Below are 18,606 nucleotides of genomic sequence, written 5' to 3'. Positions count from 1 at the left end.
TGACCCGGGCCTGACACAGTGTAAAAAAGCATTGTGTGTGCGTGTGGCGCATTGGCCAAGTCCGCACCTCTATGGCTCTTTATTGCTATACACTACACTACAGCGCACTCACTAATCTGGGGAGCTGGCAGGCGGACAGGCGGCTGGGGTGGCTGGTTTGTTCTACAAGCAGCATCGCGAGCACAAGCCAATTAGTTCAAGTTTTAACAGGGAAAGCAGAAGCCAGGTATGGGCCGCGTGTCTTTAAGTGATCTGCGCTATTAATCCTTAGCTGTAAAGTCCATAATGCTTCACAGTGTTATTATAGGAGTATTGAATTCATCCCAAAAATATCTGCGGTAGTTATTCTTGCACTGATTTAGCGTATGGGTTTTCTTTTCTTGCACTGCCTACTCGTTTATCCTGGCTTGGAGAGAGCACAAAGAATAAACTGGGTTAGTTTAGATTATTGCAGCAAAAAGATAACTTGTTTGACTTTTAATATCGTCCATCAATATGCCCTGAGGGAGATGGTTTGCTCATTTAATGACAGAGCAAAGGTCAGAGGCGCACATACACAAAAGCAATCAAGGGTTTTGCTTAAGGACACTTTTAGACTGAATGAATTTGTTATTGGGTTAATATAGACTTGAAGTGAGGGCCGCTTTAACATGAAGGGGAAAAAAAAGTGTTTATTCTAAAGATGTCACTTAAAGTATAGGGCTCTGGAGTCAGGCCTAAGTCTGGATATAGAACTGCATCAGGAAAAAGCCACACTGATGAGCTTAATAGTAGAAGTTATGATATACTGTGGCAAGTGTAAGCACAGAACATAGGAGAAAGGATGACACGGAAAATAATCTGGATCAGTGGCCTTGTTTTAAAAGGCATTCAGAAGATTCATCACTGTGAACGTGAGCTTTTTTGTATTTGTCTTCTTCTTCTTCAGTGATAGACACAAAGCAGCAACACAAGTCACCTTTCCTGGATGCCCGACTGGCTGCGTTGGGGGGGAAAAAATGATAAGTCGGCTACACAGATACAGCCTGTGTGCAATCGATACACGCAAATGCACTGACAGTGTCTTCTGGGGAGTGGGGCACAGACACATAGATACATTCAGACATAGATACATACATTCCAAGCAGGGAGTTTGATGATCCGGCTTATGGTGTAATTGACGAATGAGAGGAAACCTGAGAGAGCCCTGATGAGACGGAGGGAAGGGAAGGGGGGGGGGGGAGGAGAGAACGAAACAATACGCGGAGTATAGAAAGTATTGGACATCCGACACAAGTCGGCCTCGCACTACAGCCATTAGTCTAATTCTCAGACTTTCTCTTGTTGCCGGGTTTAACGGTATTACCAGTGGCTGCCTGCTCCAATGCAATCAAACCATTAAACACTGCTGCACTGATTTCCATGGAGTGATTTCCTTCCAATAGAAAATGACTGGACGTGAGCTACTCTCCTTTCCTGCCATCGATAGAGAGAAAGTCGGTCTGGAAGCACATAGAGAGGATAGACACCGGGCTTTCGTGATTCTTTTGAAATATGGCAATTGAAAATTGGTCTTTTAACTGGATTGTGGACAGAAGGCCATAGCTTTAAGCAGATTTTCAAATTATTGCTAATCTTTATAGACGATTCTGGGAAGATTCCAACAATGTAATGACATCAACAACACACACATTCAAACAAATACATTACTTCAACATATAGTACTAAAATCATGGTCAAAAACTAGAATTATAATCAACAAATCAAAACAGGAGCAACACATATTTTCTTTCCAAATAAATAACTTTTGAATTTCCTGAAAACTAACTCCTGTTCATAAACAATACGCTTCAATTCAAAGTAAAGACGTCGTGTGGGAAAGTTGAGCATGTTGAGCAAAAACATATTGGAGAGATCAATCAAGCGCGTCGAGCCTTTTGTGGAAGACAGGCTGCAATTTCAAACGCGAATTTGATAAGAGAAGACACCGTCACAAAACGCATCCATTAAAAATGATTGCATCCTGCTTTTTCAGCCACTTAATTACTGTGTTTAGAACAAGCTAAAGTTTTGGGAGGGAGGGAGGAAGCAAAAAAAAAAAAAAAAAAGAATTAAAAAATCGCGCGACACCCACTGCGTAAAAGAAAACACTATTTATCGGCCCCAGGTTTATTTCAATTAACAGCGTGCGTAATGTGCCTGTAGCGTTGCGTTTATTAGTGCTGCAAAATTATACATTCAGACGCACGAGGGGGTGGTTCAGTAGTAGAAAAGGCTGTCTCAAGGAACAAGATCACTTTTTAAATCTTAACAAATAACAAAGCCGGGAAAAGTAGAGCGTGCGTGGGCTATAAGACATTATGAGGCCTTTTTAGATGGACGTTTCATAACATAGAAATGCGAGATTTGGAATGAGTTTTCAACAAACACAAAAATAGCAAAACTTAAGAAGAAGCAGATTGAAAGAATAGAAACAGGTATAAATTAATCTCTGACAATTTATCAAACATAGGCCTATATATCATAATTTATTTCAGAAAACATTTTATTTTAACGCCAAAGACAAAACCACAAATGACCATTAAAGATTTTGTTAAGAAAAAAAAAAACAATAATAAAAAAATAAAAATATATATTTTTAAAAATCGTTCGTTAAAATTAACATGAACTATCCGCGGACGACATCGATCTCGCACAGTCGGAGGCGTAAAACGGACATTAATTTGACTTCACTCCTCGATGCGCAAAAAAGAGCTAAGAGCCAGATCAATGACGAGCAATAACAGCTGACTGCTGAGAGAGGCGAAAGAAAAGGCGAGGATAATGGGAACCAGTGACAAATGAATCATCTTTCGCTACTTTTACTCCAACCTCAACATTTTTAAATAATTATTTAAAACGGGAGCTTTTGCTGCTGGGCTACATAGGCGGGGGGAAAAAACACACAATGAATCATTGGAGGATGTATGCTATAAAATGAACGTTGATTGCTTTTTAAATAGCAACATTGAGCGTTTTTATCTATACATTTTGGAGCTTCCGTGTGCACTGCATGAATGCCACCACGTAATACAGACTGTTTTAAAACGCCGAATAAGAAGAAAATGATTTTAATACAAGGTGGGCGTAAAAAACCCAGAAAAAAGGAGAGGAAATGACAAGCTCAGAAACTCCAAGGGACAAAAAGGACGCGCAACAATATTTGTGTCACAAACAAGACTGAATCGACCTCTCTTTAAAAAGATATATTTGATTATTAAAATAGTCAAAGCATTAAACATTACATTTAGATAAACGTCTTCAACACAACACAACAATAATGTATTGCTAGAGTTTTAAAAAATATTATAAATATTCAATGCTCTATTCTAAGTCAATTGTATGCAATAACTGCTCATGAATCATGGGTCTATTTAATTTTAAAAAAGTAAAAAAATAATTTTAAAATACCTTTAATTCAATAAGCCTTCCCCCGAATCAGTGTGATCTCGGTGCCACCTTTCTAAAACGAGACGCCTATACTCTTCAAATTAGAGCGTAAAGCGCTTTAACGTTTTATTACAATCTGCAAAAATAACTTTTTACGCACGAGCAGCACAGCCTTCGACATGCAAATGCACTCGGGCATATGGAGTTGCTTTAGCGTGTTGCAGTAATATATGTGTCAGTAACGCCTCTCCTTGTGCTCGTTTTCCACGCTCAAAGGATAATTATTGCTCACTAATGTGTTTGGTTGGAAAATAAAAAGGCTCGACGCTCGTTAGAAAACGGTGCCGTCTGATCTGACCGTCAATAAAAATCAATGTGAAAAGATCCATCATGCTGGGATCAGTGCGTTCATAAGGCAACTTTCTGATTTTAAGGAACTATAATTTACTGAGTTCAATGACCCGCTTCAGACGCACCTTCCTCCAAAAGGGTTTTACGCGCAATTTATCACCGGCGCCGTGAATACTTTCTAAACGACAAGGACCTTTTTTTTTTACTTCCTCCACAAAATCCATTTAAATGTTGCCGCTTTTTCACCCTCAGAAGATCACTTCATCTCTGTGACTTTTTAAATTAAACTAACCATAAAACATAGCCTAAATAAACAAATTAAAATTTAAAAAAAGCGAAAAACTGCTAAGGTTTTATTGTGTGAAATGCAGTGGGGATGTTATAGGCCATTATTAAAGGACTGTTATTTCAACAAAATTAGACTTTCAACAAAAAATATCTAAAACAATAAGCCTACAGTATATGCATTTACAATAAGAGATCATCAATTAAAAATCTGAATTTGAGTGACCGGAGTCTTTTCTGGCTCAAGCTGCTCGGGCACGAGGCAGGCAGCAGGCCCCCGAGACCAACTGTGGCCTGGCGGGCGCTCGTGCTTCAAGGGGGGATGCAAATGACAGTGGTCCCCGAGTTAACAGGTGTTTCCAGATTGTGCGTGGGCCTGGTGGTGTGTGTGTGCGTGTGCGCGTGCTCCTTCAAGATGTGGACACACGCGCACACCAGCCTTTACAATAAGAAACTAATTTATGCGACGCCTATAAGAAAAAAGAAAGACACCAAATTGCCTTTAAAGAGAGACCACAGTTAAGTTTGTAACGTTGCATCCCATTTCCACCGATGCCAACGGTAAATGTCCACTTCTTAAACAACAGGGAGAAGAAACGAAAAATGGAAAATGTGTGTGGTTAAAACCTTCCCTATTAACAATCTGAAGAAACGCACAAAGCAACTGCAGAAGGTCGTTTCTTCTTTCAAATACTGCTTTTTGAAACATGTTAGTGTCAGGCCTGCGGTCCAACAAAGATGAGGTTGATGAGCTGAGAAGAAAGACACTAAAATTAGGCTAATTCTTCACCTTTCTATTACTGTCTGTTTGTTATAGCCTATAGTTTAAAAACAAATTCCGAATTTGAAGGAAACTTTTTCTCTGCCTAATGCCAGAATAAAAAACAAAACATCTTAACGCTGAGCGGTTTAGAATTCTGATTGCAGTGTAGGTCTTGGTTTTGACACGCAAAAAACATGATCGTAAATGCTAAAGCATCAAGTTGACGCGCAGTATCAAACTGATGGACAAGCGCTGGCACAGCGGTGTAAAAACATGTGTCCAGACTTACGCGTGGAAATGCCACAGCACGCGCCGACTGAAGCGCAGAAAGTTTTGGTGAAACGTCTCGTAAAGCTCCAGCAGAAAGTAACGCCACAAACTGATGTAGCTTCTTAAGCGCTCAAATTCCTCACCAACAACATTAAAAGTCTCTCAGAAAGTGGCACTCACCGCGCCGAGGAGCAATCCGCGTCTTCTGCTGACGACTCCTGTTTCCGGATTCCTATTTTATCCTTACGAGCAAACTTTTGCTGCCGAAAGTGGACAGCAGGCTGCAGATAACAGATCACTTTCAGCCACAAATATTCAAGAACAAGACGCAGAGAGCGGGACTTTCAAGAGAAGCAAACGTATGTTCGGAATAGCGGTGCGCGACTCTCCGCTGACAGACGGAGAAGGGCGGTCAGAGGAGGAGCGGAGCCGCGAGGGGAGCGCACGGATCGGAGACAGTGGGCTGCCACAGCGCGGTGTGAGGGAGGGAGGGAGGGGTGGGGGTCTGCTCAACGGCGACGAGTGTGAAGCTGAGGCTGAGCGTGTGGGGGTGGATGTGGAGGTGGTGGGGGTTCGGGAGGGAGGGGTGTCCAGGGTCCAGAGCGCGCCCTCCGAAGCGCAGTGCTGCCGCGCAGCGCTCGTCACCCTCCACAGCGGACATACGGACACGGGGATCCGATTCACGGGACACGGGCACAAAACAATGGGTTTCCGGACATGTTTCACTAGAACTTTATTATTAGAAAAATGTGTCTTTCTATAGGTTAAATTTGAGAAAAGCCCTTATATCAAAACTTTTAGACAATTAGCTCTCTGTGTGATTTGTTATAGGCTGTTCATTATAAGCCGCAGTCACTGTTCGGGAATGGGAGCTTGGCAAACATAAACGCTATGTAATTCTGTGGTAAATTCATGGTTTTGGTGTTTATTTCTGACTCTCGTAACACCGTGTCTCAGTCCGCGCTCCCTTGGGTGATCCCCTCTGCTTTGTGCGCAAAGTGAATGAATTATCCCCCTCCTCTCTCTCTCTCCCACGCCGCTCCTTCGCTCTCACCCGCTGGAGAGTCTTGTATGCTGTGAAGCCAATGAAGTCCACCTCTCCACAAAAAGAGGTGGACTACCAGAGACTCCCTTATAAAGTGCGCTTCACACACTGCAGTTAGTGACTGAGGGAAGTTCACTTGATGCAAATGTTTGCGACAAAGAAGCCTGCATAAATCAAGAATAACAACTCCGAAGACAATCCATTTACAATTAAGTGGGGCGTTTACTAATGAGTGTTATCAATCCGGACAATTCATCGATGGCACACTGCAAGACAAGACAAACCCGCGCCGTTTTCTTTCAGAGAGAAACTTTCCTCTCTTGAAATGTATGTGAAACTCCACCTATAAGCTATGTGAAGTTAGTTTGTTGACCACATCTCTTTCTAGTGTTTTAAAACCCGACTTGTTTAAGGCGTTAAATTGGCAACAACGTAACAGAACGTATTTTCATGGAGGCATAGAAGAAAAAGAAAATAAAGTCAAATACTGTTATCTCTGTTCAGAATAATGTATTTTTCGTAGATCTCAAGCAAAGGCAGAGAGCGTCCTGTCGATTGTGCACAACATCCCGACACCCCCTACTGGCCACACACAGAACTGTCTAAAAGCAACTTTACAAACTACATTAATACATATCGTCCGTTTAAAGCCTTCAGTTGGTTCAAATTCATATATTAAATAAAAGGGCCTATATTATGAACAAAATACACAAGATCATAACAATAATTGATTTAATTTGTCAGATTTGCCTGTACTTTCAGTCTTTTATTTGTCCAGGTAAATGTGGTTTATAATATTTTCACATTGTTATCATTAAAATAAAACAAAACCACTGAAAGCTTGTTTAACTAAGAAGAGAGTGCCTCTTGGTGGATCCACTTTGATGCTCTTTGACAGTGTGAGTAACAATAGTATGAGAACAGTGAGCTGTCCTGAGTGTGTGTGGTCTGTGTGAGCATTAGAGACTGTAGCTGCAGTAGCTGTGCCATTAGTGCTGTGTTGTCTTGCTAATAGGCTCAGTTTGCAGTGAATGGGCTGCCTGAGGAAAAGGACCATCCATGTATTAGATCCCTCCCATTCAAAGTCTAATGCCAGCCTTTGGTGCGGCCCCCTGGTGTTGGGAAATGCTGTCTCTGTGTGTATTGACTTTTTTTTAGGCACTTTGATGGCACCTGTTCACCGTTCGTCAGTACTTTGGTCCCATGATATGAAGTCAAGAAATGAAGTTGTTTTAGGGAAATTCAGCAATGTATTTAAAGGCCCCAAACTTTCACTGAAACACCTGTAGTCAATAGGCTACACGGGGAGGCCAAGACTTGTCTTAGCTAACTATTTATAGTCAGACTGAAAATACTTATTCCATTAACCTGTGTGTTTTCTTGTAATTTTTAAGTTTTCATGGGTGTTGTTAGGATTGAGGGGTGCACATTCAAAATATGACAAGTGAGCTTAAGTTAAGTTGATGTAGCGCAGTGGAAAAGTAGTTAGCACTGACGTCTAAAAGCAAGATAATGATTGGATATGTTTCCCCGGGTGTGGTGTTTCCCCCATCAACCTCATACGAAATACTGTTTGTATACACCCAGTACACCAACACATACTCCATGAAATAAAATATAACTTAACTTGGTCAGTGATGCAGCCTATAAAAGTAAGCATTATAACAGACAGCTCAACCTGGTTTGCCTTGCTAAAAACACAACGCAAACTTAATTTGAACTTGTCTTTGAACTTCAAAAATGTAATTACGTCCTTGGGCAAAACACCCAAATATACCTCAGTAGATGAAAAAGTGGTGAATGCAACATGATAATAAGTGGTGTGCATTATACAAACTTCAATAACCAAAGAACATGTGATCTTTTGGACTGGGTCGCAGAAACTCAGTGTGGTGCAGGTGTATGAATGCGGGAGTCTTTGTGAGGTTTGAATGAGTGGATGACTCCTTCAATAAAGTGCCCATTTTACTTTCTATAGAACATGATGAAACGCTTTCACTTAACATTTTTCTATCCAAGACAGAGCAATCCGCCAAGTGGGATCTAATTCCTTAAACAAACTGATTGAGGATGATTTAAAGCTAATCCAGACAGGCGCTGGCCATTCCTATCTTTCTTTTAATAATTTACGATCGCTGGAATTTATAGCGGTGACTTCCCATTCATGCATGCAGCCAAATCCATATGTAATATAATGAGATTTTAGCACAGCGGGATTATAAATTACACTGTGATTTGTCCCCTCTGTTTTGTCAGTCTCGGAGTGTGTGTGTAGCTTGGGGACATGGCTGGCATTTGGCTGCTGCGATGCTCTAATTGCTGACGTACACACAGATAGATGGGACCTGATGTTTGGTGTCGCCACAGCGGGACGGGAGGGAGGAGAGGGAACAGAGGGTGCAAGTCAAAGAATGGGGAGAAGCGGGGGGAGGGATCGAGAAAGATAGATTCATATCAAATGCCATCACCAAAAATATTTGGCTTAACTGAGATTGTAACCAACCCAGGTGCAAACAAGAAAACCAGCAAATCCGACACTGGATTACTGAATATGGACTAAATGAACACTTTCGGACAAAAATAGGAAAATGAAATAATGTGTCTTTTCATAAAGCAAATGCTGTTCCTTTTAATCAATCCAACAAAGTCCAGCATTTCTACAGGGATTAAAAGGGAATTTTCCCATCCCTCCATTGTTACCTGCCCCACACAGGCACAGAGCTAGCAGGTGTGGTGTCGGTGGATGGAGCAATGAAGAGCAGCACCAATATTGTCTCGTGCCAGGAGCTGAGCGGTTAACCACTGACGGAGCCACATACAGCGCACACACAGTCGTCTGCCGCTCACATTTGTTGCTCCAGGGAGCTGTTGGAAAATGAAGAATTACATGGGCCTGATCAGATTACATTACAGAACAAGTGATTACATGCATTTGACTCTTGTACAAAAGAAGGAAAAATGAGGTTGAGGAAACATACATGATCTGATTAATTATATAATTATGTGGATTTGTTCTGGCTATGATACATGGCTAACATTTGAGGGAAGGTACACGGGTAATTTCATCAATCCTTCACTGTTTGCCTCTGAAACTGGAAATAAATGTGGAGTTTGTCCTGGTCATGGTTCGTGCAAGATCTCCTTTTTTGTCTGTGGTGCAACCTTGCCTACCCTTTAATAAAATGTATATAGTATAGTGTTGTCTCTGTGATATGAAAACTTTTTCAGCAGACCATCTCGTAACATGTTCCAAGTAAAACGGTCACCTTCACTTTGCAAAGGTGTGTTCACACTTTGCACTAGAAGTGTGCATCAAGAGGTACAGTGCCTGCTCCATGAATGTGAAATGGCACAGATGGAGGTAGCATGTTAAGAAGGTTAGTGAGTGTAGCTACTTAATACTGTATCTAAACATTGTAGTCATTTTGTTTTTTTTAATTGGATTTAAGAAGACAAAGCACTGAAGACACTGACCTGTCAAGGAGGAGACCTGAAATTCCCAAGGCATTTTTGTCCCAGTCCAATTCATGGATAAATGAGAAAAGCAGAGCCATAAACAGCATCTGCAATGAACAAAAAAACAAACAAAGAACATACATGTCAGCCCAACTGTATGCACTTACATATTCTTTCCTGGTAGCCTTCAAGAGCTATGTTAAAAAAAAAGTATTCTTTCCATTTTAAACCAATGAAATGGATGACATTTATTACAAGCCTCCTCAAATACACACATGCACGCACATGCACGCACATAGAAGCCAGGAGTTTAAATATTTCGCTGCTTGTGTGTGTAACTGATCAGAGTGTGTTTCCTCTCCCCGTCATCTTCAAACATTCATGGGGCAAAGACTTGTTATTTGCTGTGAGCTGTCTGCACGCTTTGGCTTTTTGATTAGAGAGCGACAGTAAGACAGAGAGAGGGAAGCAGAGAGACAGCGCAGCCGAGCCAGTGAAGAGAGAGACAGCCTTGAGGCACATGTCAACCAATGTCACAGATAATCACACATTGTCTTAAAATAGCTTTGAAAACCACAGTGTCGGGGGCAGAGCAGTGCCGGGGAGATGTGGAGGTCTGAGGGGCTTGTGAACAGAGATGCATCACAGCACATGTAAGTGTAATTAAAGAACAGATAAAGTTCATTTCTGACAAGTGCCTCTGGTAACATGTATCAAGGACGATGGTTTTGGTAAAATGGGCAAAGTCTGTGTGGGGGGTAGGGTTTTGGGATGAACAAAGATAGATGTTTTCATTTGCAACACATGGTATCCAAGGTGTTTCCTTGGGGCAACATAGGCTGGTAGTGAGAGCAACCACGATCATGAGATGTGTTCCTGGCAAAGAAGAAACACCAGATATAGAGATATGTTGCAAACAATATGAATCAAAACTAGGAGTTGCCCATATCTGAAGTAAATTTCAAATGCATTTTTAAATTTTTTATTTATTGGTTTATTTGGCCGGGCCAGTGCATGTTAATGAACATGCCACACCGGATTGTCGCCATGAGCTTATTTCCATCCGTCGTCCCCCAACTTGCGTTCTCAAACACACTCTCATTCATCCTAGACTATTGTACATGTTTTTAGTGGTAGAGGAAACCTGAGAACCCAGAGGACACCTGCGCAGACACAGGGAGAACATGCAAACTCCACACAGAGAGGGCCCGTCCAGGGATCGCACCAGAGACTTTCTAGCTGTGAAGCACAAGCGCTAACCGCTGCGCCACCGCGCCGCTCCATCCATTCCTTATGGAACCATAAGGAGACCAGTAGGACACGAAAAACAAGCTTGTCTTCTTCCAGTCAAGGAACACACAAGAGCTTTGGGTTTGTGATTAAGGCTAAGGTGTGCTTTATTGTCCCCATGGGGAAAATGTACCTCTGCATTTGACCCATCCTTCAATGCCACTGGGGCAACCTGTGTTGAGCAGTGGGCGACTGGAGTGCAGCGCCTGGGGTCCCATCTTCTGTACAAAACAAGAAAGGTAAAAAATGTTCAGAATGTGTTGCTCTCGCCTGACTCTACCACCAATCAGCGAACACTGATGAATGAATGAGCTGGGAGGACGCTGCACTGCATTGTCCGCTGCAGTTTATCATGTCCTATGTGCTGGATTTCACAACAGTCGTATTGCTGAGGTGCTCTGTGTTGGAAAGTGTGTGTTGCAAAACACACAGTTCTGTAAGGAAATACTTTTATACAGATATTTAGCTTAAAAAGTTTCTGTAGAAAAATAAGAAATATTTTAAACTAATTACAGACTAGAGCAGTGTAAACATGCTCTGGAAATGGTGCAGATGTCATCAGTCACATTTCAGTTTGATGCGATAAACAGCCCATAGTTTATATGAATGATTTCCTCCTCTCCACTTCTGCACACCAAAGCTAGTATTTAAGCTAAAAATAATGTTTATTCTTGCGGACGTTTAATGGTCCGTCAAATGGGATAACAAGGACGGCTGATTTGTGGGCCTCTCTCTGCAATTACCCATTGCTCCCACTTCCTGCCTGTTAAACAGCCCATTGATTTTATGCTGAATATTATTGTGCCATATTCCTCTGGAGTGCTTTGATAGAGATATGAAGTGATTGGACACACCCGGCACACAGAGAAAGGGGAAGACTGACATTTATGTTTTCATCACTGATGTCTAATCTTCAGCGTTTCCAGGTAGTAAATATGTGTATATTACATTGAAGTAAATAGCATCCAAAAAAGTTAAATTATAAGCAGCATCATTTTGTAGAAATTGGGAGTGGGTGATGGCAAGAATATGATGCATGCTATATAATATTATTTTTTTAAAGATAAAATATAGAAACATTTTGAGACTTACTTTATTCGATATTGTATTAGCAGCCTTATTTATAATATAATACAATCTTTTGTCTGAGAACAGAACTGTCTAAGTCTGTGCAGGTTGGTGATGCAGACTCTAAAGGGGGAAGATTACAGAGAAGAAGTCAAGTGACAAATTCAAGTGGCCAGAAGAAATATCAATTCATTTAGGCCCAGTGAGCAGCAAACCAGCTGTCAGTGCGAGAGGGAGGACTGTGAGGGCTCGCCCTCATGTGACAGATGCATTAGAGACGAGTGCAACAGTTCATTTTGTCTGTCTGTGCATGAGAGACAAGAACCTTCACTGCTCAGAGTGTTTGGACTCACTCTAAACAAAGGGCAACGTTGGACAATAGACCAATCTCAGACAGTTATCATTATGTGAGATCAAATATAAAGGAACAATGTTGACCCTATTTCACAACTTTGGCAGAGTTGCGACAAGTCAATTCATCTTGTTTAACCAGCGAAACACTGTCTAATTTGGACGCAAAGTTTGCCGTTCTTTTCCAAACTGTCTATACTTATGTGTTAACGGTCTCACAATAGAATCAATCTCATTCAATCTGTAACAATGAGACATAATTATGTAAAATCTACACATATTGCATCAGACCTAAAATACTTCAACTGTTTTTTCATCAAATTGAGCCTATTACACCAGTGATGCATGTGGATGGCGCAGGTGCTTTGAATACATGGGTGCATTGATGCATTTTAAAGGTAATTTTCTGATATTTAGATTTATCAATGCTGTGACGAACTATCTACTTTTTATGATGCCCCGTATTGACATCGCCTACAGGCAACTTCATTCTGTGTACATTGATCTCACATACATTTATAGCATTCATATTGAATAAGAATTAGCTCATTGTATAATCCATAATCCAGCCTCATAAAGGTAATAATGGTAAAATAACATCAGCGTCTCCTATAATGGAAAATGGCGCTGCATATGGCTAAATCAATATTCATGTATGTGTTTTGTGATTAGCCCGCGTGGCTCAAAAACATTTTGATTTCTCAAGGTGATCTGAGGACGTTTTTTGTTAACTTGTGTAGCGACACCGCACACATGCTGACACGTCCTTGTGCAGGCATCTCAAGCATGATGCTAATAACAATAATTAGCTCCTAAGTGTTTGTAGGAGAGGGGCGGGGGAGCCGACATGAATATTCTGCCATTGTGTATGTGTCCTGGACAAATGGCGACCGCACACGTCCATTTAAAAGAACAAATCAGCCGTAATTGCGTGTTAACGTGTCTGGGTGGAAGTCAGCTTTTGGGTTTTTTGTAATTATACATAATGTTTTTCCTTGAATCACACATACACACAAACAATAAGGCGATAATGTTATAATTGTGTAATGTTATGACCACTTAGGAGCAACACTGCAATTTAAGTAGGATATCTTGAATAAAACGTAATCATTTGATACCACACAATTATATATGCTAGAACAGTGGCGGCTATTGTTTGAAAGGCAAAATATCCCTGCCTATACATTGTTTTTATATATTTTCATTTGGAAATAAAGAAAGAGGGTGGGCCTTTTCCCCAGGTTTGATCCAAACATGCTTTATATTAAAGCAGTACTAAGTAACTCATGCCCCTAGAGGCAGGTGTTGAAGCATGGTTTTACTGTTTAATTGTCCGTGAGAGTAAATACTACGCTGACAGAAAAGACAAAGGAAGAGAGGAATATTGTACATCCAATTACACAATTTTTACTCAAACTTGGCTGTAAATACTACTTAAGTGGTGCTAGCCCACAGTTAGCTTTGCCCGTTGGTCTGTTCTTCTTCGTGATTCCATTAGTGTGTATTGGGACCTCTGACCCGGAGGCAGCGAAGTTACAATTGTGGTTTTCTGGCCAGAGACACCAGGGGGAGATGAAAGTCCCCCCTATCATCCCAATAACACTTGTATTACCCGCAGAGGGACTACGGAAAAGATTTATTAAGGTAAACGAGTTACTTAGTACTGCTTTAAGAACTATTTTGAGATTTGAATCAAAAGAACACAAACATGTATACCCATATTGTATTTGATCCAAAATATAACATATTCCACAAATCTAGAAGTCCATGAAATATTGTATTATCGTGAGACAGGACCGGTGCATTAGAAAAGGACTTTGACAAATTTACGGTTTACGTCTAAATGGTATAAGCATTTATGATGGGATTGTCTTGAACATTTCATCAATAAGCATAAGGGAAGAATCTATACCTTCCTTAAAACAATCAAAGAGCGAAGGTTCCACCGTGTGCTAAGACAGACTTTCCCTTCACTTTTCATTAGCGCCACGGTCCATCTTTCCCGGCTGTTAGATATCTGAGAAATTATTATTAATAACAGGATAATTTCTACAGATTAACCCCATTCCAGCTTCATCGGCGATCCCCTGGCCTTTGGTAAATTGATCCGGGGAAAAGATTGATGGAGGCTCATTCGTTTTAAAACATTTGTCCTTGTCAACTTTTGTTCTGGTACTGTTCAAAAGTCACGCATTTGGACTTATGTTTAATGGTGCAGCTACATCTTTGAATGTCACTTTGAAAAGAGGTTTTAGCATGACATTTTACTGCGTATAAAGCATTGCACAAGGTGGATGTGCAATGTGATAATAATAACGGATCGAACTGGAAGACACAAAAAGAAAAGAAAAGGGAAAAAAATATGTCCTGAATTGGAAATAATAATGGTAATAAATATTATTTTAGATAACCCACCCGGAAGCCTTATATTTGTAGTTCTGCAGCAGAAGCTATATGGCAGTACAATGTTGACCAAGAAACTCTCAGTTAGTAACCCACATGGCCAAGAGGTCAGTCAGGAGGACTTCCATTTCCTCCGATGGAATGAGCGCCATACAAATATAAGCAGATGGTGATGTGTGGCCGAGAGGATCCTTATTTATTGTTCATGAATTTTTAAACAGCAAAGGTCAAATGACTAAACAGGACTTAACCTGGAGGCAATTAGAAAGAATAGACAATATTCAATATATCGATACGTTCCATTTTTGGAAGCCCTCAAAGAAGATTTTAAACCAGAGCTGTCTCACACTGGCTCTATTTGATGGTGGATAGAGATAAGTTTAACAATATAGTATACAGTAGGAGTATAACACAATGTGCAGTTTTTGGCCATGATCCTCAAAATAACCCAGTGGAAATGAATTAGCATAATGTATATAATTGTGCTTTATAATGTTTAATCAAATAGTTTCATAATAAAATAGTCTGATTTCACAAAAATATACTGGTTTTAAGTAAAAAAAAAAAAAAAACGGTTGACCAACCAATATCAAAAGCCCTGCAACATGCTGTGCCTTTGACAGAGTTGTTGGTTGATAGCAGGTCACAAATGAGGGATAATTTATAAAAGCTTATAGATTTAAACTGACTTTTTTTTCCTACTCCTCCAGGTATTCTGACCTTTGACTTCCCATAAGTAGCACGGGTCTATTGTGGACAAAAATCAACGTATCAACGCATCATTTTTATTTTATTATATTATACTTGTAAAAAAAAAATCCCAAAGAGGTCTACCCTGAAGTCTAGACCCCAGTCCCTCGACCTGATCCCTGTTGCCATGGCACTTGAAGTGTGATTAGAACTCGGGCTAACCAACATGGCCGACAATATTGACTTCCTGTCTGGTTCATGCAAACAGGATGTGACAGATTTAATTTGTTTGTCAGCCCACCTTAATTTAAACAGAAGAGTAGAAGTAGCAAAATGGGAGCGACTGAGGTCGGGAAAGAGGGAAGAGGTTTTCACGGCGCCATATTCACTCACATAAACAATAAAAGCTGCGGCTTCACACATAGAAAATGTATTTGTTAATTGAAAACACAGAATGTGCTCAATCTTAATGTTTGTAAATTGTAATTTGTATTCGTCCATTGTACTTAGTCAATATATGATCACATGAAGAACAGTCTATTCTGTACTGTAATCAAAGTTATAACAATTTGGCGATGTTGCTTCCAGTGTCATGGCTGCAGGTAAGCGAACAATGCGGACGAGACAAACCACAATTGCTTTTGAAAGCGAACCATGAGGAAGGTGGTAACTACTTGTGCGTGCCTGGTGTGATGGCAGCAGAGAGTGAATGTGACGGTGAATACAGAGGGCTCCATTACAGTCTAAATCATTGATTGCTTCCTCTCACGTTCTCCCACAATACACCTGTCCATCTCCTCTCTGTGATATCTGTAGTCTCTTCACCTGAGAGATATACCAACTCTCGCCTACTGACATCAGTTGTTTTGTACAACCTACCATTCAGTTCTTAGGTCACGATTATACAGCGTTCTGGAGTATCTGATGAAATAGTATTTGTAAGAAATATTTTTATGGATTTTAAGTTACTTTAAGTGCAATTTGTTTCTAACCGTGGTTTGTTTAGCAGATGGGAAACAGCCAAGTCTTAATAAGGTTCGAGAGAAATAGGGAGCAACACTAAATACACATGAACCGATATGCACCCTTAAAGAATAGGGGAGGGTTTCCACAATGATCTGAAAATCACCATAAATGCATTCTGCTCTGTTTTCTACGCCAGGGATTTGTAAAAGATAGTAAACAGCACTTTCATGAAATATATTTATCAATCAAAAGGTGGTAAATGTAAGAATATTCTCATGAATCTCTCTAGTGCACTCCAAACCCGATTATGTACAACTCAACACAACTGTATCAGAGCGAACAACATTCCCACATAGAACAGGCAGCCACCAACACACTCCCACAAGTCTCTGGGTTTGATGCAGCGAAGAGGAGCGTGCGCATCCCATGTACCGTATCTGTGCGGAAACATGGCTTGTGTTGGCAGGGAAAGGGCCAGCGCTGAGGTCGACTGACAGCCCCCACACACACCTCCTCTGGGCAGGAGCAGAGTGAGGGGAGGGGGGCCAGTGGTGGCGGTGGAGGGGGGGTGACAGTGTTAAGCAGGCGGCAGTGACAGTGATGTGACACTAGTGAAATAATTATGAGTCCAAAACAGGGCTGACAGGGAGCAGCCCGTGCCCTTCAACTATCTGTCAACTGTCATTAACATAGAGGCCTGATATACCGCCGCAGGACACCAAGAGAGAGAGAGCGAGGGGTGAGGAAGAGACGGGACCAGGATCTGCATGACTACATGGGACAACGTGCCGAAAATAACCCAAATCACAGTCAAGAAATCTGTGGGAATCTTTGAAAATCTTTTGTTCAGTGAGGAACATTTTCTTCTGATGGGGATCATACTACAACTTGGCATGGACTGATATGCCCTGCAATGGTGCACAGAGAAAAAAGTAGTGATTGGTAGACAAACATTTTTTCACTTATATAGCCAACACTACAAATGTCTTGTGAACCATGTTGTTGTTTATTTTGGCAATGTACTTGGAGGCCCGTTTTTGAAGTCCAGTCACTCCATACCGAGCCAACATGTGTTGATCTTATTTTCTATCGTCAATACTACAGCATCACTCAGGTTCTTCAAACACTACACATTAATTCACAAAAGCCCTCTACAAGACAAACTCACTTCACCCCATAAAGGCACTGTCTGGGCCAGTTACGGGACTTTGTTGTCAAATGGCAGATCCCTTGAGCTCTCTTGTTTCTGTAAATGTGTGTCAAAGCGTTTCTCTGGTGGCGCTGGATTGATATGTGGATTAGCCAAGAGCCCAGCTGAAATATGTTGTAGAGCATCCTGTTACCAACAGTCAGGGTGTAAAACGCTTCAGTGTACATAACTCTTCTTAACGGGGAGTAAATCCCTCCTCAAAACAAGTGCATTTCACAACAGTATATTTGGAAATAAATCTGACATGATGCTCTATGAAACGGTGGAGGAGAAGATGAGAGAGCGGTGGATTTACGAGGAGCGGGATATCCCGCTGCCTTAGAACCAGCAGAACGGCCAACAACAGAGTGACGCGCTGAAAACACAAATAAAGAGCCAGGTTTTATGGTGTGGATGGATGGGTTCCCTGGAAGACACTGGCTGGGTTTTTATTTGGTCCTGGCTTTGGCCCGAGCCACTACATATTTCTGTTTTATGAAGAGACTCAACATCTAAGACAGGCTACAGAACAGTGAACCCTTTCACCTGACGAGGTAGACTCAAGAGGGAAAAATCTGGGCCTGTATACTATATTGTACTGTATTCTGTAAACAGGTGGAAGTGTGCCTTCTGTATTTAACCCATGCTTCATTGCTGTTGGAGCGATCTGCAAGGGGCACTGGGTGACGGGGCAGTTTGAGCAGGGGCCGAGGAGGGAATTTTGACAGCCCCAGGTGCTGCCCCAGAAGCACAATTTAAATGCCACCCATCCCTCCACTGGAACTTCTATCCCATGCAACGATTTCCCGACCATGCCATGCCACCTGAGTAAACATTTCTGGAACCTTCAGATCTATCGCTTGCTTGCTCCATCTATAAGTGTTTATAATTGGACTATGCCTTTTTTGCAAACTTTTACAATAACTAATTGAAGAGTTGACATTCTAAATGAAACTGCACACAGAAAAATAAGGCAGAGAAAATTACAATTAAAACCGAGGCAGCTGGATCTCTCCATAGACTGATTTTAATTGAACTTTTTGTGTCAAGTCAAGTCTTGTCCGTGCAACA

At 41.2% G+C, this 18,606-nt stretch overlaps 1 protein-coding gene across 5 annotated transcripts in view; it reads right to left on the bottom strand.

The window, feature by feature from the left end:
- rnf220a (ring finger protein 220a) overlaps positions 1-5,549 on the bottom strand; it is a 122,282-nt gene extending 116,733 nt beyond the window's left edge. For 3 of the 5 annotated variants that reach the window (XM_079568848.1, XM_079568849.1, XM_079568850.1), the window contains exon 1: positions 5,258-5,549. The gene's annotated coding sequence lies outside the window, so the exon portion shown is untranslated. The remainder of the gene's footprint in view (positions 1-5,257) is intronic. The other 2 variants (XM_079568851.1, XM_079568853.1) reach the window with 1 other exon arrangement.
- Positions 5,550-18,606: the final 13,057 nt, after the last annotated feature.

The sequence above is a fragment of the Gobius niger genome, assembly GCF_951799975.1.
Source record: "Gobius niger genome assembly, chromosome: 13".
Taxonomy (NCBI): domain Eukaryota; kingdom Metazoa; phylum Chordata; class Actinopteri; order Gobiiformes; family Gobiidae; genus Gobius; species Gobius niger.
This window is presented reverse-complemented; position numbering and strand designations above follow the sequence as displayed.